General features: G+C 39.5%; 1 long non-coding RNA gene across 1 annotated transcript; it reads left to right on the top strand.

Annotated features, from left to right (window-relative positions):
- Positions 1 to 8,071: 8,071 nt before the first annotated feature.
- On the top strand, positions 8,072 to 24,047 carry LOC124254075. Its single transcript, XR_006892379.1, has 3 exons — positions 8,072 to 8,085; positions 15,559 to 15,561; positions 23,838 to 24,047. It is a non-coding gene; the product is annotated as an uncharacterized LOC124254075 (long non-coding RNA).
- Positions 24,048 to 27,496: the final 3,449 nt, after the last annotated feature.

Below are 27,496 nucleotides of genomic sequence, written 5' to 3' on the forward strand. Positions count from 1 at the left end.
CCATGATAATGTAAATGTCAGCTGCTATATTTCTTCATTACAGAGGCACCCCTTGAAGAGCAATCTCCTCGTGGTGGGTGCTGGGTAACGCCAATGGCTCTTCGCCGGACCCGGGGTCGAATAGGTCCACAGCACCCCATTGCTGGTTGTAAGAGGCGACCAAATTGGGCAACCCGTTTGCCGTGGGTTGCATCCCTGTGTCGGCAGAGGAAGGGAGTCTGGTGGTTGAGGAGGACGGAACCGGCAATAGTGTTCAATAATCCAACACACCACTTCGACCCTAACTTTGCCTAGACGGGTGGTAGAATAGGCCCGATTCTACCAATCGGCTGGTCACGCCTTGCCCTGTGCATGGAATGTCTATACAAAATTTGGTATTACATAACACTTTTGGCCATGTTCAAAATGTTAACAAATATTCTACCAAAACAAATAAGCCTCGCAGACCCATGCACAGAAGGCGGTGGCTCATGGGCCAATCTGGTGATGCTGACCTCCGATTTCTGGATGCTGACAACTCCTCGTCTGACGAGAGTACGCCCCTCCGACCTGACTACTGGCAATGTTTCCTGATCATTGAGGCTTGTGACAAGCAACCTTTGCAATTGAACCCTTTTGCAATCTCCAAAGGTATCGCTGGTATCTGCGGAGAGGTTGCCAATGTTACAAAACTTAGATCTGGCTCTCTCCTGATAGAATGTACCCGGAAACACCAATCACTAAATCTCCTCAAAATACAAGAATTTGTCAATATCAAGGTCGCTGTCTCAGCACACAAAACACTTAACTCGTGTAGAGGCATTGTACGGGACAGAGCTCGATGCCTGTCTGACATGACTGAAGAACAAATTGTCAAGGAACTCTCTTAGCAATCCGTCACAGCCGTAAAACGATTCACCTTCAAAAAGGACGGTGTTGTTCAACCAACGAACACCTATCTCTTCACATTCGCGCGAGCAAACATTCCCGACTCGATTAAAGCTGGGTATTGTAGCATTGGGGTGGAGGTGTATGTCCCCAATCCACTCCGGTGCTACAACTGCCAAAAGTTTGGACATGGATCCAAGTCCTGTCGTTCCTCTGCTGTTTGTTACCGCTGTGGTGACAAGCATGAGGGCAACGACTGTACTAAGGAAGTGAAGTGCACGAACTGCGGTGGTTACCATATGGCCTCTTCCAAGTTTTGCCCAGTGTGGAAACGCGAATCCGAGATCCTAAAGATCAAGCAAAAAGAAAATATCTCCTTTCATGAAGCGAAGAAGAGGGTTGCAAGTTTAACTGCAGCCCCTTCAACCATCACCTACTCTTCTGCTGTCTCCCGTCCTTCTATCACTACTGCAACCATCTCATGTCAGACCGACCTGACATGGATCATGTCTTCTCAGCCAACTCAACTCAACACAAATGAGCCCATCTCAGCCACTCCATCTCCAACGCCAAAAGTCAAAACCTCTGAATCACAAACACCAGAACAAATGCCAAAACCAGAAACAGAAACTGCGCGCAGAAAACGAGAAAAAAAGAAGCTAGAGAGACTAAAGCAACTTGAACAACCGCCAAACACAAAACCAAAGGCCACCTCTCCCTCAGAGGTCCCCATCGAGGTCCATAACTCCTTTGGCCCTCTGGATATGGAGGTAACTCCATCTCCACCAGATACCAATAGGAGTTTATCAAACGCTTTCTCACGTTCACGTGACATGTCACCAGTGGAAGCACCATGAATACACAAAACATGATCCAATGGAATTGCAGAGGACTTAAGAATAATTATAATGAATTACAGTTATTGATTCAAGACTTCAAACCATCCGCGTTTTGTCTCCAAGAAACCTACCTAAAAAGGACTGATAAATTTGACATCCGTCGGTACAGTTCCTACCACTCCTTTTATCCTCCCGGTGTTAAAGCTACAGGAGGCACTTCTATCCTGGTGAGGCAGGGCATCCTCCATAGCCCTGTTCCACTTAACACCAACCTACAAACTGTTGCTGTCCGCATGACTCTGAACATAGAGGGAACATAGTGTAAACCCTATCTCCCTCCCACCTCAACTGTTCGCCTAACAGATCTTCAGAACTTATACGATCAACTCCCAAAGCCCTGCATAATCATGGGCGACTTCAACGGCCATAACCCCCTATGGGGGAGTACTGATACAAATAGTAAGGGAAAGGTCCTTGAAGAGTTTCTTTCAAATAATGATGTATGCATCTTCAACGATAGATCAAACACCTACCTCCATCCTGCCACTGGATCATACTCTGCTTTCGATCTATCACTTACGGATTCTATTCTTTTAAATGAGTTTGAATGGTCGGTCCATGACGACCTTTGTGGAAGCGACCACTTCCCAACAATTCTTACTCCTATCAACCCCACGGATGAACCACCATCAACAAGATGGAATTTTACTAAGGCCAATTGGCCTTTATTCCAAACCCTTTGTTCAGAAAAACTTAAGCCGGACAACTTCAGGAACGTTCCTGACCCCATGGAACTATTTTCAGACGTCCTAAATGCCATTGGAGACAAAAGTATTCCTAAGTCCTCTGCAAACCCGCACATACGCAAACCATGGTTTGATACAAACTGCTAGGAAAAATAGGAAGAAGGCGGAAAAATATTTCCGACAACATCCTACAGTGCATAATCTAAATGCTGTTAAAATGACAAATGCCAGGGCAAAACGTACCTTCAAACAAACTAAACGCCGGTCATGGAGGAAATATGTGTCAAAAATCAACTCCCGCACACCCATGTCCAAGGTGTGGAACATGATTCAAAAGATCAAGGGCAAAGGGTCAAAATCAGGAGTTCACCACCTGAAAGATGGCGACTCCCTTCTAACAAATAAATCTGAAATTGCAAACAAACTTGGCGTAACTTTGGCAAACCACTCCTCCTCATCAAATTATAACCCTCAGTTCCAGAAATACCAAACCCAACAAGAAAAGAAACCAGTCAATTTTAACTCTGATAATGGGGAGGATTACAACGAAACGTTTTCCCTCCATGAATTACGTACTGCCCTAGGACAGGCTCACAACACTGCGGCAGGAGCTGATGAAATCCATTATCAGCTTCTAAAACACCTCCCTGACACAGGCTTGGAAACACTCCTCAATATATTTGATGACATCTGGACATCCGGACACTTTCCCCCTTCGTGGCACAATGCCATTATCATCCCTATACCAAAACCCGGTCGCGATCATACTGATCCCTCAAAATACCGTCCTATATCACTAACTAGCTGCTTTTGCAAAACCATGGAGCGCATGGTCAACAATCGATTAATCTGGTACTTGGAGACCAATAACCTCCTCAGTGACCTCCAATGTGGTTTCCGAAAATACCGAAGTACCATTGACCATCTGGTGCGTCTCGAATCATTCATCAAAAACTCCATTGTCAACAAACAACATGCAGTATCTATCTTTTTCGATTTAGAAAAAGCATCTGATACAACGTGGAAACATGGTATCCTAACAGATTTACACGAGTTTGGATTGAGGGTTAGACTACCTCAATTCATATCTCAGTTTTTAAATAACAGACAATTTCAAGTTCGGGTGGGTTCCACACTGTCTAACTATTTCCAACAAGATCAGGGCGTCCCCCAAGGCAGCATCCTGTCTGTCACACTTTTTAGCATCAAAATTAACAGCCTCACTAACGTTCTGAACAGTTGCGTTGATGGGTCCCTTTTCGTGGATGACTTCAATATTTCATGTCGTGGTAAGAACATGCACGCAATAGAAAGGCAGCTACAACTCTGCCTTAACAAAATCCAAAAATGGGCCAATGAAAATGGTTTTAAATTTTCAAAATCTAAAAAATATTGTATTCACTTTTGTCGTAAATACAAACCACACAAGGATCCAGACCTAACTTTAGATGGTACTCCCATCAAGGTAGTAGAAGAGGCCAAATTCCTTGGACTCATATTCAACCGCCACCTGACATTCTTACCACACATAAAATATTTGAAAACAAAGTGCTTGAAGGCTCTAGACTTGCTAAAAGTAGTCTCAAATACAGAGTGGGGAGGGGATCAGACCACCCTCCTTCACTTGTACAGATCATTAGTTCGCAGTAAACTAGATTATGGCTCCATTGTCTACGGTGGAGCCTGCAAAAGCAATTTAGAAAAATTAGACTCTATCCACCACAAAGGGCTGAGGCTCTGCCTGGGAGCTTTTAGGACCTCTCCGGTAGACAGTCTATATGCGGAGGCCAATGAACCTTCCCTTGAACAACGCCGCATTAAACTCTCACTGCAGTTTATCACTAAATTACGTTCAAATGAGTCCAATCCAGCATACAATTGTGTTTTCAACCTGCTCTATGCAAACTTATTTCCTAAACTGCCAAGCCTGGTTCCACCACTTGGAATCAGGATCAAACCACACATATCTGCAGCTAAAATTGATCTCAACATCATTGCACCATACCGACTCCTGTCCTCACCACCATGGCAAATGGTGAAACCACAGGTCGATCTTACCCTCACCAAACTCAAAAAGTCTGAAACAAATCCCTTGGTGTTCCAACAGGAATACAACCAGTTACGTTCGAAGTATAACACTCACAGATCCATTTTCACAGACGGATCCAAGGACGATGGCCAAGTTGCCAGCGCTACAGTCATTGGAGCCAAGACTGTCTCCTCTAGGATCCCCGACAACAGTTCCATTTTCACCGCTGAAGCCAAAGCTATCTTCTCAGCTTTGACCTACATTCAACAGAAAAATCAGTCCAAGAACTTCATCGTATTTACACTTCTAAACGTGACTTCAAGTCACCCAATCATCCTGGACATATTAGAACTGTACAACGACCTTTCTACTGGCCAATATGACATCATCCTCTGCTGGTTGCCGGGTCACGTCGGCATAGCAGGTAACACTAAGGCCGATGCTGCAGCAAAGCAGCTCTTGAAAAGCCCCTATCTCCACTGCTAATCCCGTACAGTGATTTCAAACCAACTATCAAAAGCTATACTCGGGACTTGATGCAAAAAAGGTGGGACACTCAAGTAGGAAGAAACAAACTCCATGAATTGAAGCCAACAATCGGTTATACCTACTTGGGTTGCCAGTCAAGACGTGATGAAGCAATTTTACGACGATGTCGTATTGGCCACAGTCGGTTTACACATGACTATCTGCTAAAAACGGATGGGGATGGACCCCCCATATGTCTCTCCTGCGATGATGCTTTCACCGTCGAGCATATTCTGCTTGACTGTGTGGATTTTACATCTGCAAGGGAATCGCATTATCCCGCAACCAATCTGAAAGATCTGTTCTCCAGCGTGAGCGCTCATCTGATACTGAACTACCTGAGGGAAGTTGATCTATATCATAAAATGTAACTGTGTAATGTCACTAACGAATTTACCTGCTTTTCAATTTAATGCTATGACATTCTCTGTTCTAAAATGACAACGTAATGAATGTATGTCTTTGAAACGAAACCACTTTGTACTTACAGTGTGTATTAATGCAGACTTGTTCTCGTCACTATATGGCTGGAATAATGCCGATGTGACGTAAAGCCCAACTCAACTCAACTCAACTTCATTACAGATATGTATTCAGTTGTAAGGTTTTGCTGCAAATTTTCTGTATACTTAAACATTTCATGTACGTTTTGCAGATTCATATGAGTAAGTTTCACAACAAATAATCGATCTCTTACGCGCCTGTGGACATTGAAAATGTAACGAAATTGAGGTTCGGGGCACCAAAGACTGTGTACCGACTTATCCGACAACATACACTAACGAATTTAGGGTATTTCTCTAGTAAGTGACACTGTGCATTGCCTTATCGACTTACGTACGTGTAACAGTATTCCATGGATGGTTTATCATCATACTAGAATCTTCCTTATAGATAATTATTTTCAGAAGACGCGCTCTATTAGCATCTTATGACGAACTGAATCTTACCTATAAGCTTCATTAATCATGAACCTGGAACGGAACTATTTCCGTGTTTACCTTCCCATACATGCACGTATGTTGTACCTTAATAGAGGCTCAGGAAATTGGTCAAACATTGCTGTAATAAGTATCTAATCGGTTTTCAATGAACAAACGATAGGCAAATGATTTCCATACCAGTCTGCAGTAACATAATCCGGATCGGGATCGAACTTCCGGAATCTTCGTAAATATTCCTGTGGGTTTTGCCACTAAATATACTTTCAAATTAAAAACTTTGTACGCATGTGAGATTATCTGTATCGAGTATACCCTCCAAATCCAGGTTTAACTTCATGGGTTGATTTATTTGCCAAAACAGAGGCAGTTCTCAGTAAGCAAGTGGGCACGGTTCCCTTACGTTTTCGTGTGTTTTGATGTGGCAACTCTCGGGTATGACGTCACGCGACCGTTTTAGATTCGCAATAGAAGCTGTTTAATGAAATATTACTGTTTATAACTGTATTCTTTGTATATTATATCTATCTAGGTCTTCATTAAGATCGAATATAAACAATGTGTAGTGACCTTTTTAAAAATCCTTTAACGAGTTGTGTTTGTAAAACCATGGAACGAATGGTAGATAATAGATAAACATGGTATCTTCAAACCAATAACCTTATTACATAAATTCACTGTGGTTTCAGGAAAAAGTTTGGTTTGAGGGGTCGTTTACCTCTTTTTATATCACTGTTTTTGTTGAATATTCCATCACAAGGGATATCTATTTCAAATCACGAACTATGAAGGATCTTTTTAATAATGTCAGTTCTCATTTAATTATTGCATTTTTAAAAGAATTAGATTTGTTAAATGATTTGTAAATAGATAAATGGTATTTTAAACATTGTAGTATAAATTTGCAACTGAGATTGTTAGTGGCTGTATCCTCGAAGGGGGTTAAAGTATCGTAAAATTATTGTCCTGAGAGGGTACGTAATATTTCACTGGTCTAACTATGTTACATCCTGGTACGTTGGATATCTGATTATGTTCATGTATTTGTATATGTCATTATGCAATGACCGCCGACTATGATGGAAGACTTTGGTTTCATGAAAAAACAAATTGAAAAAAAAGTCCCAAAACTTTTAAAGTTACATTTTTGCTTACCGAATTTTTAAACGTACTACATTTGTTCCTTTAAAATTCGGCTAAACTTTCCTACAATCGCCAGCGGCTGAAGGGATGGTGTAAATCCTGCTAGGGTCCATGCAGGTAGCAAAGGCACTGTAAGTCCCCGTGGTCCCAAGTATGGTGATCTACCTTAGTTGTTGGCGATCTATAGCCCATTTTTACATTGTATTGTCCAAATATAATCTTCTACTTTTAAAGATCTATGCTAGCTAGTTTTAACTCAATCTTTGATAATCTAGTGGTTTTACTGTCCTTCGTTGACAGGGGTTTATATGTTATATGTATGTATTATAAATTAAGAACTAGTTTTAGTCACGATATGGCTGAAATATTCCCGATGTGACTTTAAATCTTAACTCACTCACTCACAGTTTTTAAGAGACAGGCAATTTCAAGTCCGCGTGGGTTCAACCCTGTCTGGCCATTATAATCAGGATCAGGGTGTCCCACAGGAAGGATTTTGTCTGTTATATTAATAATAAATTGTTTGGTATTAAGATAAACAGTTTATTAAAGGTTTTTAATGATCCAATTGATGGATCACTTTTTGTGGATGATTTTAATATTTCTTAATATGTCGCGGTAAAATTTGCATACTATTGAACGGCAACTGCAGTTGTGTTTAAATAAAGTAATTAAATGATGTCTTGTTAAGGGGTTTTAATTTTCTAAATCTAAAACAAATTGTATACATTTTTGTAGAAAATATAAACTGCAAAAAGACTCTGAACTATTTCTAAATGGCTCTCTCATCAAAATTGTTAAGGAAGCCAAGTTCTTGGGTTTAATTTTTGACTCACATCTAACTTTTCTTCCACATATGAAGTCCCTTAAAACTAAATGCCTGAAGGCACTTTACTTGTTGAAAGTCGTTTCAAATTCTAAGTGGGGAGGGGGTCAAGCTACGCTATATATATCGATCATCGGTCCGTTCAAAACTTGATCATGGCTCCATCGTATATGGTGGAGCCTGCAAAAGCAACCTAAAACTTTTATATTCTGTCCACCACCAAGGTCTAAGACTATGTCTTAGTTCCTTTAGAACTTCATCTGTTGACAGCCTCTACGTCGAAGCTGATGAACCATGTCTTACACAACGCTGTATAACATTAACCTTACAGTATATAACAAAAATATATTCCAACGAGTCAAACCCTGCATATAACTGTGTCTTTAATCCACTATATGAAGACCTTTATAACAAGAAGCCTTCTCTTGCTCCGCCTCTTGGTATAAGAGCGAAACCTTTCCTTTCTGCTGCTGGCATTGAGCTAGAACATATAGATCCTTCCCGTCTTCTTTCTTTTCCTCCTTGGCAATTGGTGAGGCCACAAGTTGACCTTACAACAGAAACAAATGAATTTCAATATAAACAAGAATTTAAATATTAAAAACTAAATATAATACATACAAATCCTTATTAACAGATGGGTCCAAGGATGGCGGCGCGGTTGCTTGTGCCACTGTCATTGGATCAAGAACAATATCTTCTCGATTACCAAATAACAGCTATTTTCACAGCAGAAGCTAACGCCATATTAACTGCTCCTACATATATTAATAAACACCGTAAATATAATCAATACATAATATCTTCCGATTCTCTTTCGTGCCTTCAAGCTATTAAAAATATTTCTTGTAAACATCTACACTTTTAATTGAAACAAGAAGACAAAGTCATCAATATCCCCTGCAATGGCAAAGTACTCTTCATGAATATGTCTACGAGTTAAGATTATTTCCAATATTTGGGTGTGTATATAGAAAAGTGGAAGGAGAGTATTGAACGGTTTTAAAAGTTCTGCTCCAGAAAGGAGCACTACCATCAGTTTCAGACTAAGTCAAACTTGTTGGCATGGAAATGCAAAGATATTTTATTCAGAAATCCAAAACTACCATAAGGCACTAGTACACCACTAGACCAATCTATGTGCAAAGTTTGGTGAAGAAATAGTGAACGGTTTTAGAGTTCTGCTCCGGGAAAGAACACTACCACAAATTTCAGTCTAAGTCAAACTTGTTGCCATGGAAATACCGAAAATATTTTGTTCAGAAATCCAAAATTACCAAACGGCACCAGTACACCACCAGATATATATATGTGCCAAGTTTGGTGAAGAAACATTTAACGGTTTTAGAGTTCTGCTCCGGGAAAAGAGCACTACGACCAATTTCAGTAAAAGTCGAACTTGTTGCCATGGACACGCCAACAATATTTTATTCAGAATTCCAAAACTACCAAAAGGCACCAGTACACCACCAGATCTATCTATGTAACAGGTTTTAAAGTTCTGCTCCGGAAAAGACACATGTGCACGGACGCACGCAAGCACGGACGGTTTCCATTTTAATAAACCCCCCACCCCCGCAAAACGCGTTGCGGGGATAAATATTGAATTGTATAATGATCTTGCTACTGGCCAATGCGACATTGTCTTTTGTTGGTTACCCAATCATGTTGGCATTTCTGGGAATACAATGGCTGATCTTACCGCCAAGGCAGCACTCAACAAAACTGTGACACCACTTCTTCTTCCATACTCTGATTACAAAGCTAGCATTAGAACTTACATCCACGATCTGATGCAGAAGAAGTGGGACACCCAAGTAGGTATCAATAAATTACATGAAATAAAACCCTATATTTGTTACACCTTGGGCTTGGGTTGTCAGTCCAGAATTGAGAAGGTCATTATGCGACAAAGTCGCATTCGCCACACAAGATATACCCATGAATATTTGCTTAAAGGTGAGGATCCTCCGTTTTGTATCCCTTCTGATGAAAGAATCATGATCAAGCATATCCTGCTTGACTGTATTTATTTGCCCATCACAACGGATAAATATTTCAATGTTAAAACAGTGAAGGATCCTTTTCCTGTAAATTATCATTTAATCACTGAATTTTTAAAAGAAATAGAATTTCTAGATACATTTTGAATACGTTTTGTAAATAGATAATAGAATTTTAAACACGGTAGTATAAATTAGTAACTCCGATTCTTAGTGGCTGTAGGCACCCATGAAGGGCCACCTCCTCGTGGTGGGTGCTGGGTCACGCTAAGCGCCCTTCAACCCCCCGTTGTGGACCCGGGGATATATTTGGTCCACCAACCTGTTTGCCGTGGGTTGCGCCCCTGTGTCGGTGGAGAACGGGAGGCTGGTGGTTGAGGGGACTTGAACCAGGACCAGTTGTTCCTGTTGCCCAACACACCACTTCGCCCCTTACTTCACCTAGACGGGTGGTTGAATGGGCCCGGTTCAATCAATCGGCTGGTCACGCCAGGCCCTGTGCATAGTGAATATTATTGCACATCTTTTATATATTACCTTGGTCTTGGCTATTCTAAATTCCAACTATTCATGTTATTCTATTGCCTTGAGTCCTATGCCAGAAGGCGGTGGCTCATGGGCCAATCTGGCTTTACTGACCTCCGGGTTCTAATTGTCTTCAGACAACTGTCATGGGCGGAACCAGCCTGACTTTTATTCTGTTTGACAATATTAGCTTCCTGTGTCTGTATTGCTTGAGTATAACATCCCTGTAACTCTAGTGTTTCGTAGTCGGTTTCCACTTCGACACCGTCCTTGTTGACACTCCATGGTGGGTGAGGAGCAGGGATGTTGAATTTACATTCTTCATTATGGCTACCCAACAACCCTCTGGTTCTCGTTCCAAATCAAAGAGAAAACATATCGATTTAGACTTTGTCTCGTCTTCTGATGATGAATCAGGGACAACTAATTTGGATTCTTGGCCCCGTTTCCTGGTTGTACAGGGAGCGGATGGACAACCACTGCAACTTAACCCTTTTGCTGTATCTAAAGCTATTGCTGGAATATGTGGTGATGTGAAAAATGTTACTCGCCTCAAAACAGGTTCCTTGCTGGTGGAGTGTGCCAGGAAGCAACAATCTGTCAATTTGCTCAAAGCAGGACACTTTGCAAACACTAGGATTGAGGTTTCGCCCCACAGAACACTGAATTCTTGTAGAGGCATTGACCGCGATAGGGCAAAATGTCTTACTGATATGACAGAAGTAGATATTGCAGCGGAACTTCAGTCTCAAGGTGTCACGTCAGTGAAAAGATTCACACGAAAAGATGGTGATAAGTTTATCAAAACCAATACGTATCTTTTCACATTTTGTCTTTCATCACTACCAAAAACAATTAAAGCTGGATATTTCAACATTGAGGTGGAAGTCTACATCCCGAATCCTCTTCGGTGTTTTAAGTGTCAGCAGTTTGGACACGGTGCTACTGCATGTAATAATTCTCAAATATGTTCTCGCTGTAGTGGCAAACATGACAATGCTGACTGTACAAGTGATATCAAGTGTGCAAATTGTCATGGTGATCACATGTCCTCTTCAAGATCATGTCCAACCTTTGAAGGACAAGCACAGATTCTGAAAATAAAACACACCAAAAATATTTCTTTTGCTGAAGCAAAGAAATTGTTACCAAACACCTCTCCACAGAAAACGTACGCTGCTGTAGCATCTACTTCCTGTCTGAAGGTTGACCATGGGTGCCAGACGGCCATCTCGTGGGTATCAGAAAATCAAACTATTATCTATAAAATCTCTGAGGATACTGGAACATCTACTCAGACTGATGCTTACCTGCAAGCTCAGTCACTACCTGGTACTTTACAAAAAAATCATTCTGAGACACCAGCACCAGCTTCTCATAAACAACCAGACACCGATCCTTTGTCAAAAAAGAAAGGTAAGAAATTGAATAAGAAACCAAGAAATACTATTCCTTTACCTTCAGAGCTCCCTCTGGAAAATCCATTTGGTCCTCTCGATATGGAGGTTACTCTGTCCTCACAGGAAAAGCGGAGGACAAATTCTTCCTCCCATTCTAGAGAGAGATCCCCAATTGAGCCACCATGACTCAATTCTCTCATATCGTTCAGTGGAATTGCAGAGGATTGAAGAACAACTTCAATGAAATACACTTACTCCTACAAGATCTTCAACCTTCAGCTTTATGTCTGCAGGAAACACATTTAAAGCCGACAGACGAAATTAACTTGCGTCATTACAGCTCATATTATTTTTCTCCTCCTGGCGATAGGGCCACTGGAGGTTCTTCTATCTTAGTCAAACAGAATGTTATTCATAGCCCTGTTGCTCTTACATCTAGTCTTCAGGCGGTTGCAGTGCGACTCACTTTACACATTGCATTTACCTTATGCTCTTTGTATATTTCTCCGTCTTCAACCTTGCAGAAGACTGACCTTCAATCTCTATTTGACCAACTACCAAAACCCTGCATTATTATGGGGGGACTTTAATGGCCATAACCCACTCTGGGGTGGTACAACCACAAATGCTAAAGGTAAATTATTAGAGGAGTTCTGTACAGATAATGATTTATGCATTTATAATGACGGTGCCAAAACATATTTACATCCTGGCACAGGAACTTATTCAGCCCTTGATTTATCAATTACAGACTCAAACCTTCTGAATGAATTTGAATGGTCAGTCCACAATGACCTGTGTGGTAGTGACCATTTTCCTACAATATTGCAGCCTGTGAGCCCATCTGATCTTGCCCCAACCTCAAGATGGAATTTTCAAAAAGCTAACTGGCATTTATATCAATCTCTGTGTTGTAACAGACTTAAAACTGAACTTTTTATAGATGTTCCTGATGCCATAAAGGATTTTTCTGATGAACTCAAGAAAATAGCTGATGAGTGTATACCCAAATCCTCTGCAATTCCACACGTACGAAAACCATGGTTTAACGACGAATGCAAACAGGCACGGAAGGCACGGAAGAAAGCTGAGCATTATTTCCGTCGCCATCCTATGGTCCACAATTTAGACAAATTTAGAATTTTAAACGCTAAGGCACGACGTACTTTTAAGCAAAATAAACGCCAATCTTGGCGAAACTATGTCTCAAAAATCAATTCGCGCACACCGATATCAAAGGTGTGGAACATGATCCAGAAAATAAAAGGTAAGGGCTCTAAATCCAGCATTAAGCATCTCAAAGACGGAGATGAATTATTAACTGATACATCTGACATAGCAAATAAACTTGGAGAAACTTTGGCCAAACATTCTTCCTCATCCAACTATGTACCTGAATTCCAGAAATATCAAAGACAGCAGGAAAAGAAATCTATTAATTTCAATTCAGATAATGGGGAAGACTACAATGAAACCTTTTCAATCCATGAGCTTCATACTGCTCTTGACCAAGCTCACAATACTTCCTCAGGAGCTGATGGTATACATTATCAACTCCTGAAACACTTACCTGCATCATGTTTGGAGACACTGTTACATATTTTTGATGACATTTGGACAACTGGAAATTTCCCTTCGTCGTGGCGCGATGCTATAATTGTGCCCATTCCTAAACCTGGACGTGATTATACAGATCCCTCTAATTACAGACCAATTTCACTGACAAGCTGCGTTTGCAAAACCATGGAACGTATGATCAACAATAGACTTGTTTGGTACTTGGAAACCAATAACCTTATAACTAATATACAATGTGGTTTCCGTAAAAAACGTAGTACCATCGATCATTTGGTACGTTTAGAGTCTTTTGTAAAAAATGCCATAATTAATAAACAACATGCAGTGTCGATCTTTTTCGACTTAGAAAAAGCATACGACACGACATGGAAACATGGGATTTTAAAAGACTTACATGATTTTGGATTACGAGGCCGTTTGCCTCAATTTATATCCAACTTTTTAAATGACCGGCAATTTCAAGTCCGAGTGGGTTCAACCCTGTCTGACCATTACAATCAGGATCAGGGTGTCCCGCAAGGCAGTATTTTGTCTGTCACCTTGTTTAGTATCAAGATAAACAGTTTATCCAAGGTTTTAAACGATTCAATTGATGGATCACTTTTTGTGGATGATTTTAATATTTCTTGTCGTGGTAAAAATATGCATACTATTGAACGGCAATTGCAGTTGTGTTTAAATAAAATAAATAAATGGTGTCTAGAAAACGGCTTTAAATTTTCCAAGTCCAAAACTAATTGTCTACACTTTTGTAGAAAATATAAGCCGCATAAAGATCCAGAACTATCATCAAATGGCACTCCCATCAAAGTTGTTAAGGAGGCCAAATTCTTAGGTCTAATTTTCGACTCCCATTTAACCTTTTTGCCGCATATTAAATCACTTAAAGCCAAATGCCTGAAGGCACTTGATTTGTTGAAAGTTGTCTCCAACTCGAAGTGGGGAGGGGATCAAACTACCCTCCTTCACTTATACCGATCATTGGTACGATCTAAACTTGATTATGGTTCGATCGTATATGGCGGAGCCTGTAACAGCAACCTTAAACTACTTGATTCTGTTCACCACCCAGGTCTAAGACTCTGTCTTGGATCATTTAGAACTTCTCCAGTTGATAGTCTCTATGTTGAGGCAGATGAGCCTTCTCTTTCCCAACGCCGTATTAAATTATCTTTACAATATATTACCAAACTATTTTCTAACGAGTCTAACCCTGCATTTAACTGTGTCTTCACTCCTCTTTATGAGGATTTGTATAACAAAAAGCCTTCTCTTGTTCCGCCTCTTGGGCACAGAATTAAACCATTCCTTTCTGCTGCTGGCATTGAGCTGGAGAATATTTCTCCTTCTCGTCTTCTTTCTTCTCCTCCTTGGCAATTGGTGAGGCCAGACGTTGACTTAACATTAACCACATTTAAAAAATCAGAAACTAATGATTTACAATATAAACAAGAATTTAGTCAATTAAGAAATAGATATAATACCTATAAGTCCTTATATACAGATGGATCCACGGATGGTGGCGCAGTGGCATGTGCCACTGTCATTGGATCCCGAACAATATCTTCTAGAATACCAGATAACAGTTCCATTTTTACAGCAGAAGCTTACGCCATATCAACGGCTCTTAAATATATTCAACGACATCCTAAACATAAACAGTACATCATCTTTTCCGATTCCCTTTCATGTCTTCAGGCTATTAAAAATATTTCTTGTAAACATCCACTTTTATTAGAAATTATTGAATTGTATAATGAGCTTGCTACTGGCCAGTGCGACATCGTCTTTTGTTGGTTACCCAGCCACGTTGGCATTTCTGGGAATACCATGGCTGATCTTGCTGCTAAGGCAGCACTCAACAAATCTGTGACACCACTTCTAATTCCATACTCTGATTATAGATCTAGCATTAGAACATACATCCGCTATCTGATGCAGAAGAAGTGGGACACCCAAGTAGGTATCAATAAATTACATGCAATTAAACCAACCATCGGTTACACCTACTTGGGTTGCCAGTCCAGATTTGAAGAGGTCATTATGCGACGATGTCGCATTTGCCATACGCGTTATACTCATAAATACTTGCTAAAAGGTGAAGATCCTCCGTTTTGTATCCCTTGTGATGAGAGAGTTACGGTCAAGCATATCCTGCTTGACTGTGTTGAATTCTCCATCATAAGGGATAAATATTTCAGTGTGCAAACTCTTAAGGATCTTTTTACTACTATTAATTCTCATTTAATTATTGGTTTTTTAAAAGAAATTGACTTCATTGATGAAATCTGATTAACATGTTCTGTAGATAGATGTATTTTAATGATTGGTAGTTTAGATTAGTAACTGAGATTGTTAGTGGCTGTACCCTCAAAGGGGGTTGAAGTAGTGTAAAAGTATTGTCCTCCTGAGAGGGTACGTAAGTCCCAAAACTTTCAAAGTAGAATTTTCACATACAAAGGTTTTAATCGTAGTATTTTTGTTCATTTATATTTCGGCTAAATTATCCTACAATCACCAGCGACTGAAGGGATAGTGTAAATCCAACTAGGGTTCATGCAGGTAGCAAAGGTACTGTAAGTCCCCATGGACCCTAGTATGGTGACCTACTTTCAGTTGTTGGTGATCTATAGCCTAGTTTTATATTGTGTTGTCCCGTAAAGTTAAAATGTTTTAGACTCTATTACTAGTTTTATCTGTATATGTGATATTCTAGTTGTTTTACTGCCCTTCGTTGGCAGGTTTTTATAATATACATATATTTCACTTCAATATCAAATGTTCTCGTCACGATATGGCTGAAATATTGCCGATGTGACGTTAAATATTGACTCACTCACTCACTTAGTGGCTGTATATACTTTTTCTGCTTTTAAATGACAATGTAACGAATATATGTTTTTGAAATAAAACTCATTCCCAGTATGTTCTTAAAATGTTTCTTAATGCAAACTTGTTCTCGTCACTATATGGATGAAATAATGCCGATTTGACGCAAAACCCAACTCAACTCAAGGGGTGTTGAAGTAGCGTAAAATTATTGTCCTCCTGAGAGTGTACGTAAGACCAAAAACTTCAAGATCTATTTAGCACTACCAACTTTTTAATCGTAGAATATTTGTTTTTTTTTAATAATAGCCAAAACTTACCACAATCGCCAACGGCTGAAGGGATGGTGTAAATCCAGCTGGAGTCCATGCAGGTAGCAAAAGTAATGTAAGTCACCATGGTCCTTAGTGTGGTGATCAGCCTTCAGTTGCTGGTGATCTATAGCCCGTTATATATTGTATTGTTGTCGACAGTGATATCTTTTTTATGATAACGTACTAGTTTTAAATTTTAGAGCTGTGATACTCTAGTAGATTTACTGTCCTTCGATGGTAGATTTTTATGTTCTAAATTTATTGATTTTAATGTTGATATAAATTGTATTGTTCTCGTCACGATATGGCTGAATATTGCCGATGTGACGTTAAATATTAACTCACTCACTCACGCTGTGAGAACTGCCAATTACCTGCCCCATAAACACGTCACTGGCTGTGAGGTGAGTGAGTGAGTTAGTATTTAACGTCACATCGGCAATATTGCAGCCATATCGTGACGAGAAATGTTTTATATAAATAATAAATTAAAGTTGCTAAAGAATCAGTCAGCGAAGGACTGTAAAATAACTAGAGTATCACAGATGGAGTCTAAAACTAGCAGGAACATGTAAAACTATTTTATTTACGAAGACAATACAATATAAAAACGGGCTATAGATCGCCAACAACTGAAGGTAGATCACCATACTAGGAACCATGGGGACTTACATTACTTTTGCTACCTGCATGGACCCTAGTTGGATTTACACCATCCTTTCAGCCATTGGCGACAGAAGAGAAATCTAGCCATAAATTAAAAACACACTTATTCTACGATTAAAAAGCAGGTACACTTAGATTGACTAAATGTTTTGGGACTTACGTACCCTCTCAGGAGGACAATAATTTTACAATACTTCAACCCCCTTTGAGGATACAGCCACTAACAATCTCAGTTGCTAATCTAAACTACCAATAATAAAATATATATCTATTTACAAATCACTCAACAAATCTAATTTTTTTAAAATGCAATAATTAAGTGAGAACTGACATTATTAAAAGATCCTTCAGATTTTTGGATTTGAAATAGATATCCCTTAATGATGGAATATTCAATGCAGTCAAGCAAGACATGCTTGACTGTGATTCTTTCATCACAAGGGATGCAAAACGGAGGATCTTCGCCTTTAAGCAAATATTCATGGGTATATCTAGTATGGCCAATGCGACATCGCCGCATAATGACCTCTTCAAATCTGGACTGACAACCCAAGTAGGTGTAACCAATGTAGGGTTTTATTGCATGTAATTTATTAATACCTACTTGGTTGTCCCACTTCTTCTGCATTAGATCGCGGATGTATGTTCTAATGCTGGCTTTGTAATCAGAGTATGGAATTAGAAGTGGTGTCACAGATTTGTTGAGTGCTGCCTTAGCAGCAAGATCGGCCATTGTATTCCCAGAAATGCCAACATGGCTGGGTAACCAACAAAAGACGATGTCGCATTGGCCAGTAGCAAGTTCATTGTACAATTCAATAATTTCTAATAAAAGTGGATGTTTGCAAGAAAGATTTTTAATAGCCTGAAGACACGAAAGAGAATCTGAAAAGATGATATATTGTTTATATTTACGATGTTTATTAATATATTTAAGAGCTGTTAAGATGGCGTTTGCTTCTGCTGTGAAAATAGAGCTGTTATTTGGTAGTCGAGAAGATATTGTTTTGGATCCAATGACAGTGGCACATGCCACCGTGCCACCATCCTTGGACCCATCTGTAAATAAGGATTTGTATGTATTATATTTGATTTTTAATTGATTATAATCTTGTTTATATTGTAATTCATTAGTTTCAGATTTCTTAAACTTAGTTAGGACTTAGTCAGAGTTAGGTCAACTTCAGGCCTAACCAATTGCCAAGGCGGAGAAGAAAGAAAACGGGAAGGAGCTATATATTCTAGCTCAATGCCAGCAGCAGAAAGGAAAGGTTTCAATCTTATACCAAGAGGCGGAACAAGAGAAGGCTTTTTGTTATACAGATCTTCATATAGTGGATTAAAGACACAGTTATATGCAGGGTTTGACTCATTGGAATAAAGTTTTGTAATATACTGTAAAGTTAATTTTATACGGCGTTGTGTAAGAGAAGGCTCATCTGCTTCAACATATAGACTATCAATAGGAGAGGTTCTAAAGGACCCAAGACACAGTCTTAGGCCTTGGTGGTGGACAGAATCAAGTAGTTTTAGGTTGCTTTTGCAGGCTCCACCATATACGATGGAGCCATAATCAAGTTTCGAGCGGACCAATGATCGATACAGGTGGAGGAGGGTAGCTTGATCCCCTTCCCACTTTGAGTTGGAAACAACTTTCAACAAATCGAGTGCCTTCAGGCATTTGGCTTTAAGTGATTCAATATGTGGCAAAAAAGTTAAATGGAAGTCGAAAATTAGACCCAAGAATTTGGCCTCCTTAACAACTTTGATGGGAGTGCCATTTAAAGATAGTTCTGGATCTTTATGCGGTTTATATTTTCTACAAAAATGTATACAATTAGTTTTTGATTTAGAAAATTTAAAGCCGTTTTCTAGACACCATTTATGTATTTTATTTAAACACAACTGCATTTGCCGTTCAATAGTATGCATATTCTTACCGCGACAAGAAATATTAAAATCATCCACAAAAAGTGATCCATCAATTGAATCATTTAAAACCTTTGACAAACTGTTAATCTTGATACTAAATAAAGTGACAGACAAAATACTGCCTTGAGGGACACCCTGATCCTGATTATAATGGTCAGACAGGGTTGAACCCACTCGGACTTGAAATTGCCTGCCTCTTAAAAACTGTGATAAAAAAAGAGGTAAACGACCCCTCAAACCAAAATCATGTAAATCCTTCAAAATGCCATGCTTCCAGGTCGTATCATAAGCTTTCTCAAGATCAAAGAAAATTGATACAGCATGTTGTTTATTTACTATAGCATTTTTAACAAAGGATTCTAAACGTACCAAATGATCAATGGTACTACGATTTTTCCTGAAACCACATTGAATATTTCTTATAAGGTTATTAGTTTCAAGATACCAAGTTAGTCTATTATTCACCATACGTTCCATGGTTTTACAGACACAGCTAGTTAGAGAGATCGGTATGTAATTAGACGGATCGGTATGATCCTTGCCAGGTTTTGGTATTGGGACTACAATGGCATTACGCCATGAAGGAGGAAATTCTCCAGACGTCCATATTTTGTCAAAGATATCTAAAAGTGTCATCAGACACGGTTCCGGTAAGTGTTTCAGTAGCTGGTAATGTATATTGTCATCACCCGCTGCAGTGTCATGAGCTCGCTCAAGAGCAGTATGTAGCTCATGTAATGAAAACACTTCGTTATAATCTTCACCGTTATTTGATTCGAAATTAAGTTTTGTCTTTTCCTGTTGTTTCTGGTACCTCTGAAACTCGGGGACATAATTTGCCGATGATGAATTTTTGGCAAGAGTTTCGCCAATTTTATCTGCAATTTTAGATTTGTCAGTTATTAAATTGTCACCATCTTTAAGATGATGAACAGCAGACTTTGAACCTTTGCCTTTAATTCTTTGAACCATGTTCTATACTCTGGACATTGGCGTACGTGAATTAATTTTGGAGACATAGTTCCTCCAAGATTGTCGTTTGTTTTGTTTGAAGATACGACGTGCCTTCGCATTGAGTTTTTAAAATTTATTTAAGTTATGGACAGTTGGGTGATGGCGGAAATAGTTCTCTGCCTTTTTCCTCGCTTTTCTGGCTTGCCTACAATCTGTATTAAACCATGGTTTCCGTACATGTGGAGTTGTAGAGGACTTTGGTATACATTCATCAGGTATTTCATTTAAAACCTCAATAGGATCAGTTATATCACTGAAATATTCGGGTCTTAGTTTAGATGTGCATAACGTTTGAAATAAGGACCAGTCTGCCTTGGAAAATTGCCATCTTGTATAAGATGTAGAATCAGATGGATAAAATGCTGATAGGATAGTGGGAAAGTGGTCACTTCCACAGAGGTCATTGTGGACTGACCAATCAAACTCACTGAGGAGGTTAGAGTCTGCAAGAGACAAATCTAGAGAAGAGTAGGTGCCGGTTGCAGGATGCAGGTAAGTGCTTGAATCGTCATTGTATATACATAAATCATTATTGGATATAAAATCTTCCAGTACTTTACCTTTTGGGTTAGTGTTTGTACCACCCCAGATCGGGTTATGGCCATTGAGATCACCCATTATAATACAAGGTTTAGGAAGTTGGTCATAGAGAGCTTGAAGATCAGACTGCTGGAGTGTTGAAGAAGGGGGAATATACAGAGAGCATAGTGTAAAGGTAACATGAAGAGTAAGTCTCACTGCAACGGCTTGGAGATTACTTGAGAGTGTTACAGGACTATGGATAACATCCTGCTTAACAAGTATCGAAGACCCTCCAGTCGCCCTGTCACCCGGAGGTGAAAAAGAATTACTAGTATATGCAACAAACTGACGTAAATTAAAAATATCTGTCTGCTTCAGATAAGTTTCCTGCAGACAGAAAGCTGATGGTGCAAAATCTTGGATTAATAGCTGTAACTCATTAAAATTGGACCTTAATCCTCTACAGTTCCACTGTACTATAGTTCTGGAATGGACTATCGTTTAGGAGGGTTGATTGGGGATCTACCCCGCACTGTCTTTGAGGGCGACATGCTATGTGCCCTTGGATGGTTGTGATCAGATACATCCATTTCCTCCAGTGATCCAAACTTGTTAAACAATTTTATTTCATTTTCTGACCCTTTAGGTGTTCGATTTGATTTGGACGTTTCAGTTCTGGTCTTGAATTTCGATTTGGCAGTTTGTTTTTCATTTCTATCAGACTGAGAAGGAGTGATGGTTGTAGGTGATACGATTTGTTCGGTAGAAACTATTGTATCTGTCTGAGTAGACTGTTCAGGGGAGATAGACTTGGGAATATCTGTATTCACCCATGTCAGGTCAGTCTGACATGAACTTGACGCAGTCATTAGTGGTGAAGATGGTCGTTTTGAGGACGTTTCAGGTGTTTTGGTGACGGAGGCGTACGTTTCCGTGTGTTCAGTAGATAGGACAATCTTTTTTGCTTCGGCAAAACTGATATTCTGGGAAAATTTGATTTTATTAACTTCCATTTGCCTTTTCCAAATTGGACATTCTTTAGAAAAGGATGAATGACTTCAAGAACAGTTTGCACATTTTTTGTAATTACTGTCACAATCTGTGTATTCTCAGCACAGTGAGCACATGTAACAGACAATGTGCAAGTATTAACACCATGTCCGTACTTTTGACGCTTGAAGCAGCGCAGAGGATTAGGAATATATAGGTCAACATTCAGATTGCAGTAACCTGCTTTGATTGACTTAGGAGGATTTGGAGCTGAAAATGAAAAGAGATAGGTATTGGTTTGTACAGTCTCATTATTTTTCCGAGTTGTAAAACGTTTGACGAAAGATACTCCTTGATCTTTCATCTCAGATACAATATCGAGCTCAGTCATGTCTGCTAGAAGATGATCACGGTCTCGAACAATACCTTTGCTAGAATTCAGCGTTCTGTGAGCAGAAACTAACACCGGGACTCCGATAAACATATCAGTCGATAACAGGTTAGTAGCTTGTAGTTTTCTGCTACATTCAATTAGTAGCGATCCTGAGCGCAAGCGTTTGATGTTTTTTACCTCACCTGCAATGCCAGAGACACCTTTTGAAATAGCAAATGGATTTAATTTCAACGGAGTCTTGTCAAGAGTCTCTAGAACCAAAAACCGAGGCCAGTATTCAATCAGCTTGTTTATCCTGAACGATGTACATCAAAATGCCGCAATATGCAATAAACAGGGAGTTGTTATCACGTAAGTGGTATGTTTCGTTATGTATCCCCATACTGTTTACTGTAGTATAAGTGAGATCTGCTTCAGTTTGCGAATCACCAATTTGTTTAAGTTGATTTTAGTCCTACTTTATTGTCTAATATATTGATCTCAGATTAAAACATCTCATTCCAAATTCGTGTAATCCTATGTCAGACGTACTGAATTTTTACATATTAGATATAACTCTACCGGTACCAGTTTGACGTGTCTGGTCACGAGTTAATTACCATAGTGATAAATGTATATTTGTTTCAATTACATGTGTCATTAAAGCGTTATTTATGCCATTATTATGTTCTCTAATCCATTTCATCATACAGCATTTATTTCATTCATAGTTTTGATGCTCATATGGTAACATGTGAAATGGTACTGTTTTAATTTATTTTGACGTGTGAAATTAGTTTCGTTCTTCAAGTGCTCCAACCAATATAGTCATTATGGTTACAAACAGCCTGATTCTAAATACCTATAAATTTAGACGGTATATACGAGTGTATGCGCACACACACACTCACAAAACATACGTAAATGTGAATTCTGTTCGGACGAAAAAGAAATACCTAATTTGATAAGAAACACTATATTAATTATCTTCCCTCACCCTGAGAGAAGCATGGCATTATTTGTTCATTTTTAAATAATTGTATGTGCTTAAAAGAGGGGTTATAACAATATGTGAAACAAATTTCCGTATACTGCCATTTCACCAACATTGCGATATTGTCCATGGGATAATGTTAAGTTCAGTCTGATTTCAATGTCATAATATGCGAGGTTCCTCATTCACATGCACACTGACAGCTCAACACAAAACTACATACAATCAACCAAATTTAATACAACATACCTTTTTCCGCCTGTGACTGTTGACGAATCGCCCAGGTGTATTAGAGCGATGATCACATCGTGACAGCAAGATTTATTGATGTCAACTTCTCAATTGTGAATAACGCGACGCTTTGGAGCGTATGCTTGTTCCTTCATCAGGTGAAAATCAAGTCACAATAAAGAAGGTGACATGCATAAATCTTGCTTTTCGTATGCATTCCACTTCTAAATGCCCTTAGATTTAATTTACTTGCAGAGGCTTCTTTGGGAGGCATTGGAACTTGGTTTCCTTCCAGAGGATGTCTTAACTGACTTAACAGTAGGCCTTGTTAATTGGTGAATCTTAAAGGGGAAGTGTACATGATAAAATCACATTTATTCTTATGTGAAACAAAATGAAATATTTTAATTGTTTAATATCAATGTTTGAAATTACACACTCATTTGTCTTACAATGAAAGTATAACCCTCAAAATAAGTGCTGAAATGTTATGCCATTTGCGGCCGTTGTTTGCCGAGCTAAACAGGCCAGAGTTACCGCCCTTTAGTTATGACGTAATTGGTGCTAGTTGATTTTAGACTGGTCCCCTGTCTTGTCCCAAATCAAAAGATAATAACACTGAAATGAATAACGTGAGAAAAATTTGTGAAAATACGAAAGAAGCATAAGAACTGAAAATGTAAGCAGCAGGACAGATTGATCGTGTGTGTTTTCATTCCTAACCTCACGTCAATGAAAATACCAAATATGTGTAACAATGTTGGGTGTCTATTAAATTCAATTCTCCCAGCAAAAAATGACATTTGAATTAAGTCATAGATCTACTATAAATGACGCAAAACACAGTGATTGTGACTGGGGATTTCGTAATGTGTCAAAACTGGCCAGATTTACAGTGCATGTAATGTTCAGTATATTTGCCTTACAATGAGCGAATGATGTCATAGAAAAACGAATTTCAAACAGAATTTCAAACTGCCATCTTCGTGGTGTATTTGGATATGGTACCATCAGCCACCAATTATCTCCAATTGTGGACATTTCCAAAATTGTGAATTGTTGGAAATCCCATATTTCCAAAATTGTACATGTCTAGTAAACCTCATCTTTAAAAAGTTGTAAATGTCTTGGAAACCTCATCTTTCCAAGACATTCCCAAACTTGTAAATGGCATAAGGCATGGGCATTTGTTTATTATGATCGATAAATTTGAAAAAGGTTTTATTTTCCTCCGGGATGTCCATCCTTACAGCTGTTTCTCCAACTCCACGACAATCTTCTTTGTGTGTTTCCAACAGGTCGGCTCGACAATCACCGTGAAGGCATCAATCGCAGAAGTGTGTTTTTTCTCCAGTATGTTTCGATTGATCTCTTAAAAGTCTGCTCAGCCTTTCTAGACAGGTCATGGATTGTCTCAGCCTTCAGTTAGAGATCCTAACAATAATGAGATGGCAGGTAGAGCACTTAGTGAAACCCGTCAGCAGGATTGATGAGTTCAGGGCCAGTTTGTTCTAATTGTAAGAAACAAGGATATTTGTTAAGTGCATGTTGGAAATTGAAGAACAAATCTCAGGGTGAACAGTTGGCACATGCTCTTGCCTCAGTGATATCACATCAGTTGTCTCAAGTGGATGTTGAGGATGTGCCGGTAGACAAGGTGCCCTTTGAAAAGGGTGATTCTCCTTTTATGTCGAACGGATTGGTGTCCTTAGTAGGTGATAGGTCTGTCTCAAAACCTGTAGATATCCTGAGAGATACTGGAGCCCTCCAGACTCTTATGCTAGAAGATGGCCTACCATTTTCCGAGAAAACGTACACAGGAACCAGTGTCCTCATTCGGGGAATTTGGGGTTACATTAAGGTACCACCTCACTTATTGAAGAACAGAAGATGAATCCAGAACTTAGGTATGCTGACAGTGTACCAAAGACTGCGAGCGGTCGTTTTAAAGTTCTAAAATGTCCAGAATGATTGGGTGACTTGAAGTAACATTTTGAAGTGCTTTTAGGCAAGATAATGAATCTGTGAAAACGATGAAGTTTTTGGAATGATTCTGCTGTTTAAGCTAGGTCAAAGCGGAAAAGATAGCTTTGGCCTCAGCAGTGAAAATGGAACTGTTGTCGGGAATCCTAGAAGAGAATTCCATTGAATCATGTTTTGTGTATTCATGGGGCTTCCACTAGTGACATGTCACGTGAGCGTGAGGAAGCGTTTGAAGTGCTCCGATTGGTGTCAGGTGGAGATGGAGTGACCTCCATATCCAGAGGGCCAAAGGAGTTATGGACCTCGACGGGGACCTCCAAAGGAGAGGTGGCCTTTGGTTTTGGGTTATGCAGTTGCTCAAGCTGCTTTAGTCTCTGTAGCTTCTTTATTTCCCTTTTGTGGCGCACAGATTCTGTTCTGGTTTTGACATTTGTTCTGGTGTTTGGGATTCAGAAGTTTTGGCTTTTGGTTTTGGAGATGGAGTGGCTGAGTTGTGTTGAGCTCAGGCCTTGGTGGTGGATAGAATCTAATTTTTCTAAATAGCTTTTGCAGGCTCCACCATAAAAAATGGAGCCGTAGTCTAGTTAAGAGCGAACCAAGGATCTCTACAAGTGAAGGAGGGTAGTCTAATCCCTTCCCGACTCTGTATTTGAAACGACTGTTAGTAAGTCCAAAGCCTTCAAGCACTTGGTTTCCCAATTCAGTTTAGTTCTACACACCTTTTTTAATCGTACAATATTTGTTGTTTTATTATGGCTAAATATCAGTACAATCGCCAGTGGTATAAATCCAGTTAGGGTCCATGCAGGTAGCCAAAGTACTCTAACTCCCCATGGTCCCTAGAGTGGTGATCTACCTTCAGTTGTTGGCGATCCGCAGCCTTTCTTATTACTGTGATATACTAGTTGGTTTTACTGTAACTTCGTGGACAGGTTTCTTTGTCATAAATTTATAACTGTCTGACGATATGGCTGAAATACTGCCGCTGTGACTATAAGCTTTAACTCACTCACTCACTCACTCTTCAAATATTTTATTTGTGGTAAGAATGTCAAGTGACGATCGAATATGAGTCCCAGGAAGTTGGACTCTTCTACTACTTTGATGGGAGTACCATCTAAAAGATAGGTCTGGATCCCTGTGTGGTTTGTATTTACGACAAAAGTGAATACAATTTGTTTTGGACTGTGAAAACTTTAAACCATTTTCATTGGCCCATTTTTTGGATTTTGTTAAGCCAGAGTTGTAGCTGCCTTTCTATTGCGTGCATGTTCTTATCACGACATAAAATGATGAAATCGTCCACGAAAAGGGACCCATCAACACAACTGTTGAAGACGTTAGTGAGGCTGTTAATTTTGATACTAAAAAGTGTGACAGACAGGATGCTGCCTTGAGGGACGCCCTGATCTTGGTTGAAATAATCAGACAATGTGGAACCCACCCGTACTTCAAATTATCTGTTGCTTAGAAACTAAGATATGAACTGAGGTAATCTGCCCCTCAATCCAAATTCATGTAAATCTTTCATGTTTCCACGTTGTATCGTATGCTTTTTCTAAATCGAAAGAGATAGATACAATATGTTGTTTGTTGACAATGGAATTTATTTTTTGATAAAAGATTCCAGATGCACCAGATGGTCAATGGTACTTCGGTGTTTTCGGAAACCACATTGGAGGTCACTTAGGAGGTTATTGGTCTCCCAGTACCAGATTAATCGATTGTTGACCATGCGCTCCACGGTTTTACAAACACAACTAGTTATTGTGTAGGACGGTAGTTTGAGGGATCCGTATGATCCCGACCAGGCTTTGGTATAGGGATGATAATGGCATTGTGCCACGAAGGAGGATAGTTGCCGGTTATCCAAATGTCATCAAATATATTGAGTAGAGTTTCCAAACTTGAATCAGTGAGGTGTTCGAGAAGCTGATAATGAATATCATCAGCTCCTGCTGCAGTGCCGTGAGCCTGCCCCAGGGCAGTACGTAGTTCATGGAGAGAGAACGTTTTGTCCTCACCATTATCAGAGTTAAAATTGACTGATTTCTTTTCTTGTTGGATTTGGTATTTCTGGAACTTGGGGTTATAGTTTGACGAGGAGGAGTGATTTGCCAAAGTTTCGCCAAGTTTGTTTGCAATTTCAACTTTATTGATTAAAAGGGAGTCACCATCTTTGAGATGGCGAACACCAGATTTGGATCCTTTGCCCTTAATCTT

This window comes from Haliotis rubra, unplaced genomic scaffold (genome assembly GCF_003918875.1).
Source record: "Haliotis rubra isolate DU_JTF1 unplaced genomic scaffold, ASM391887v1 Scf562, whole genome shotgun sequence".
Classification (NCBI taxonomy): Eukaryota; Metazoa; Mollusca; class Gastropoda; order Lepetellida; family Haliotidae; genus Haliotis; species Haliotis rubra.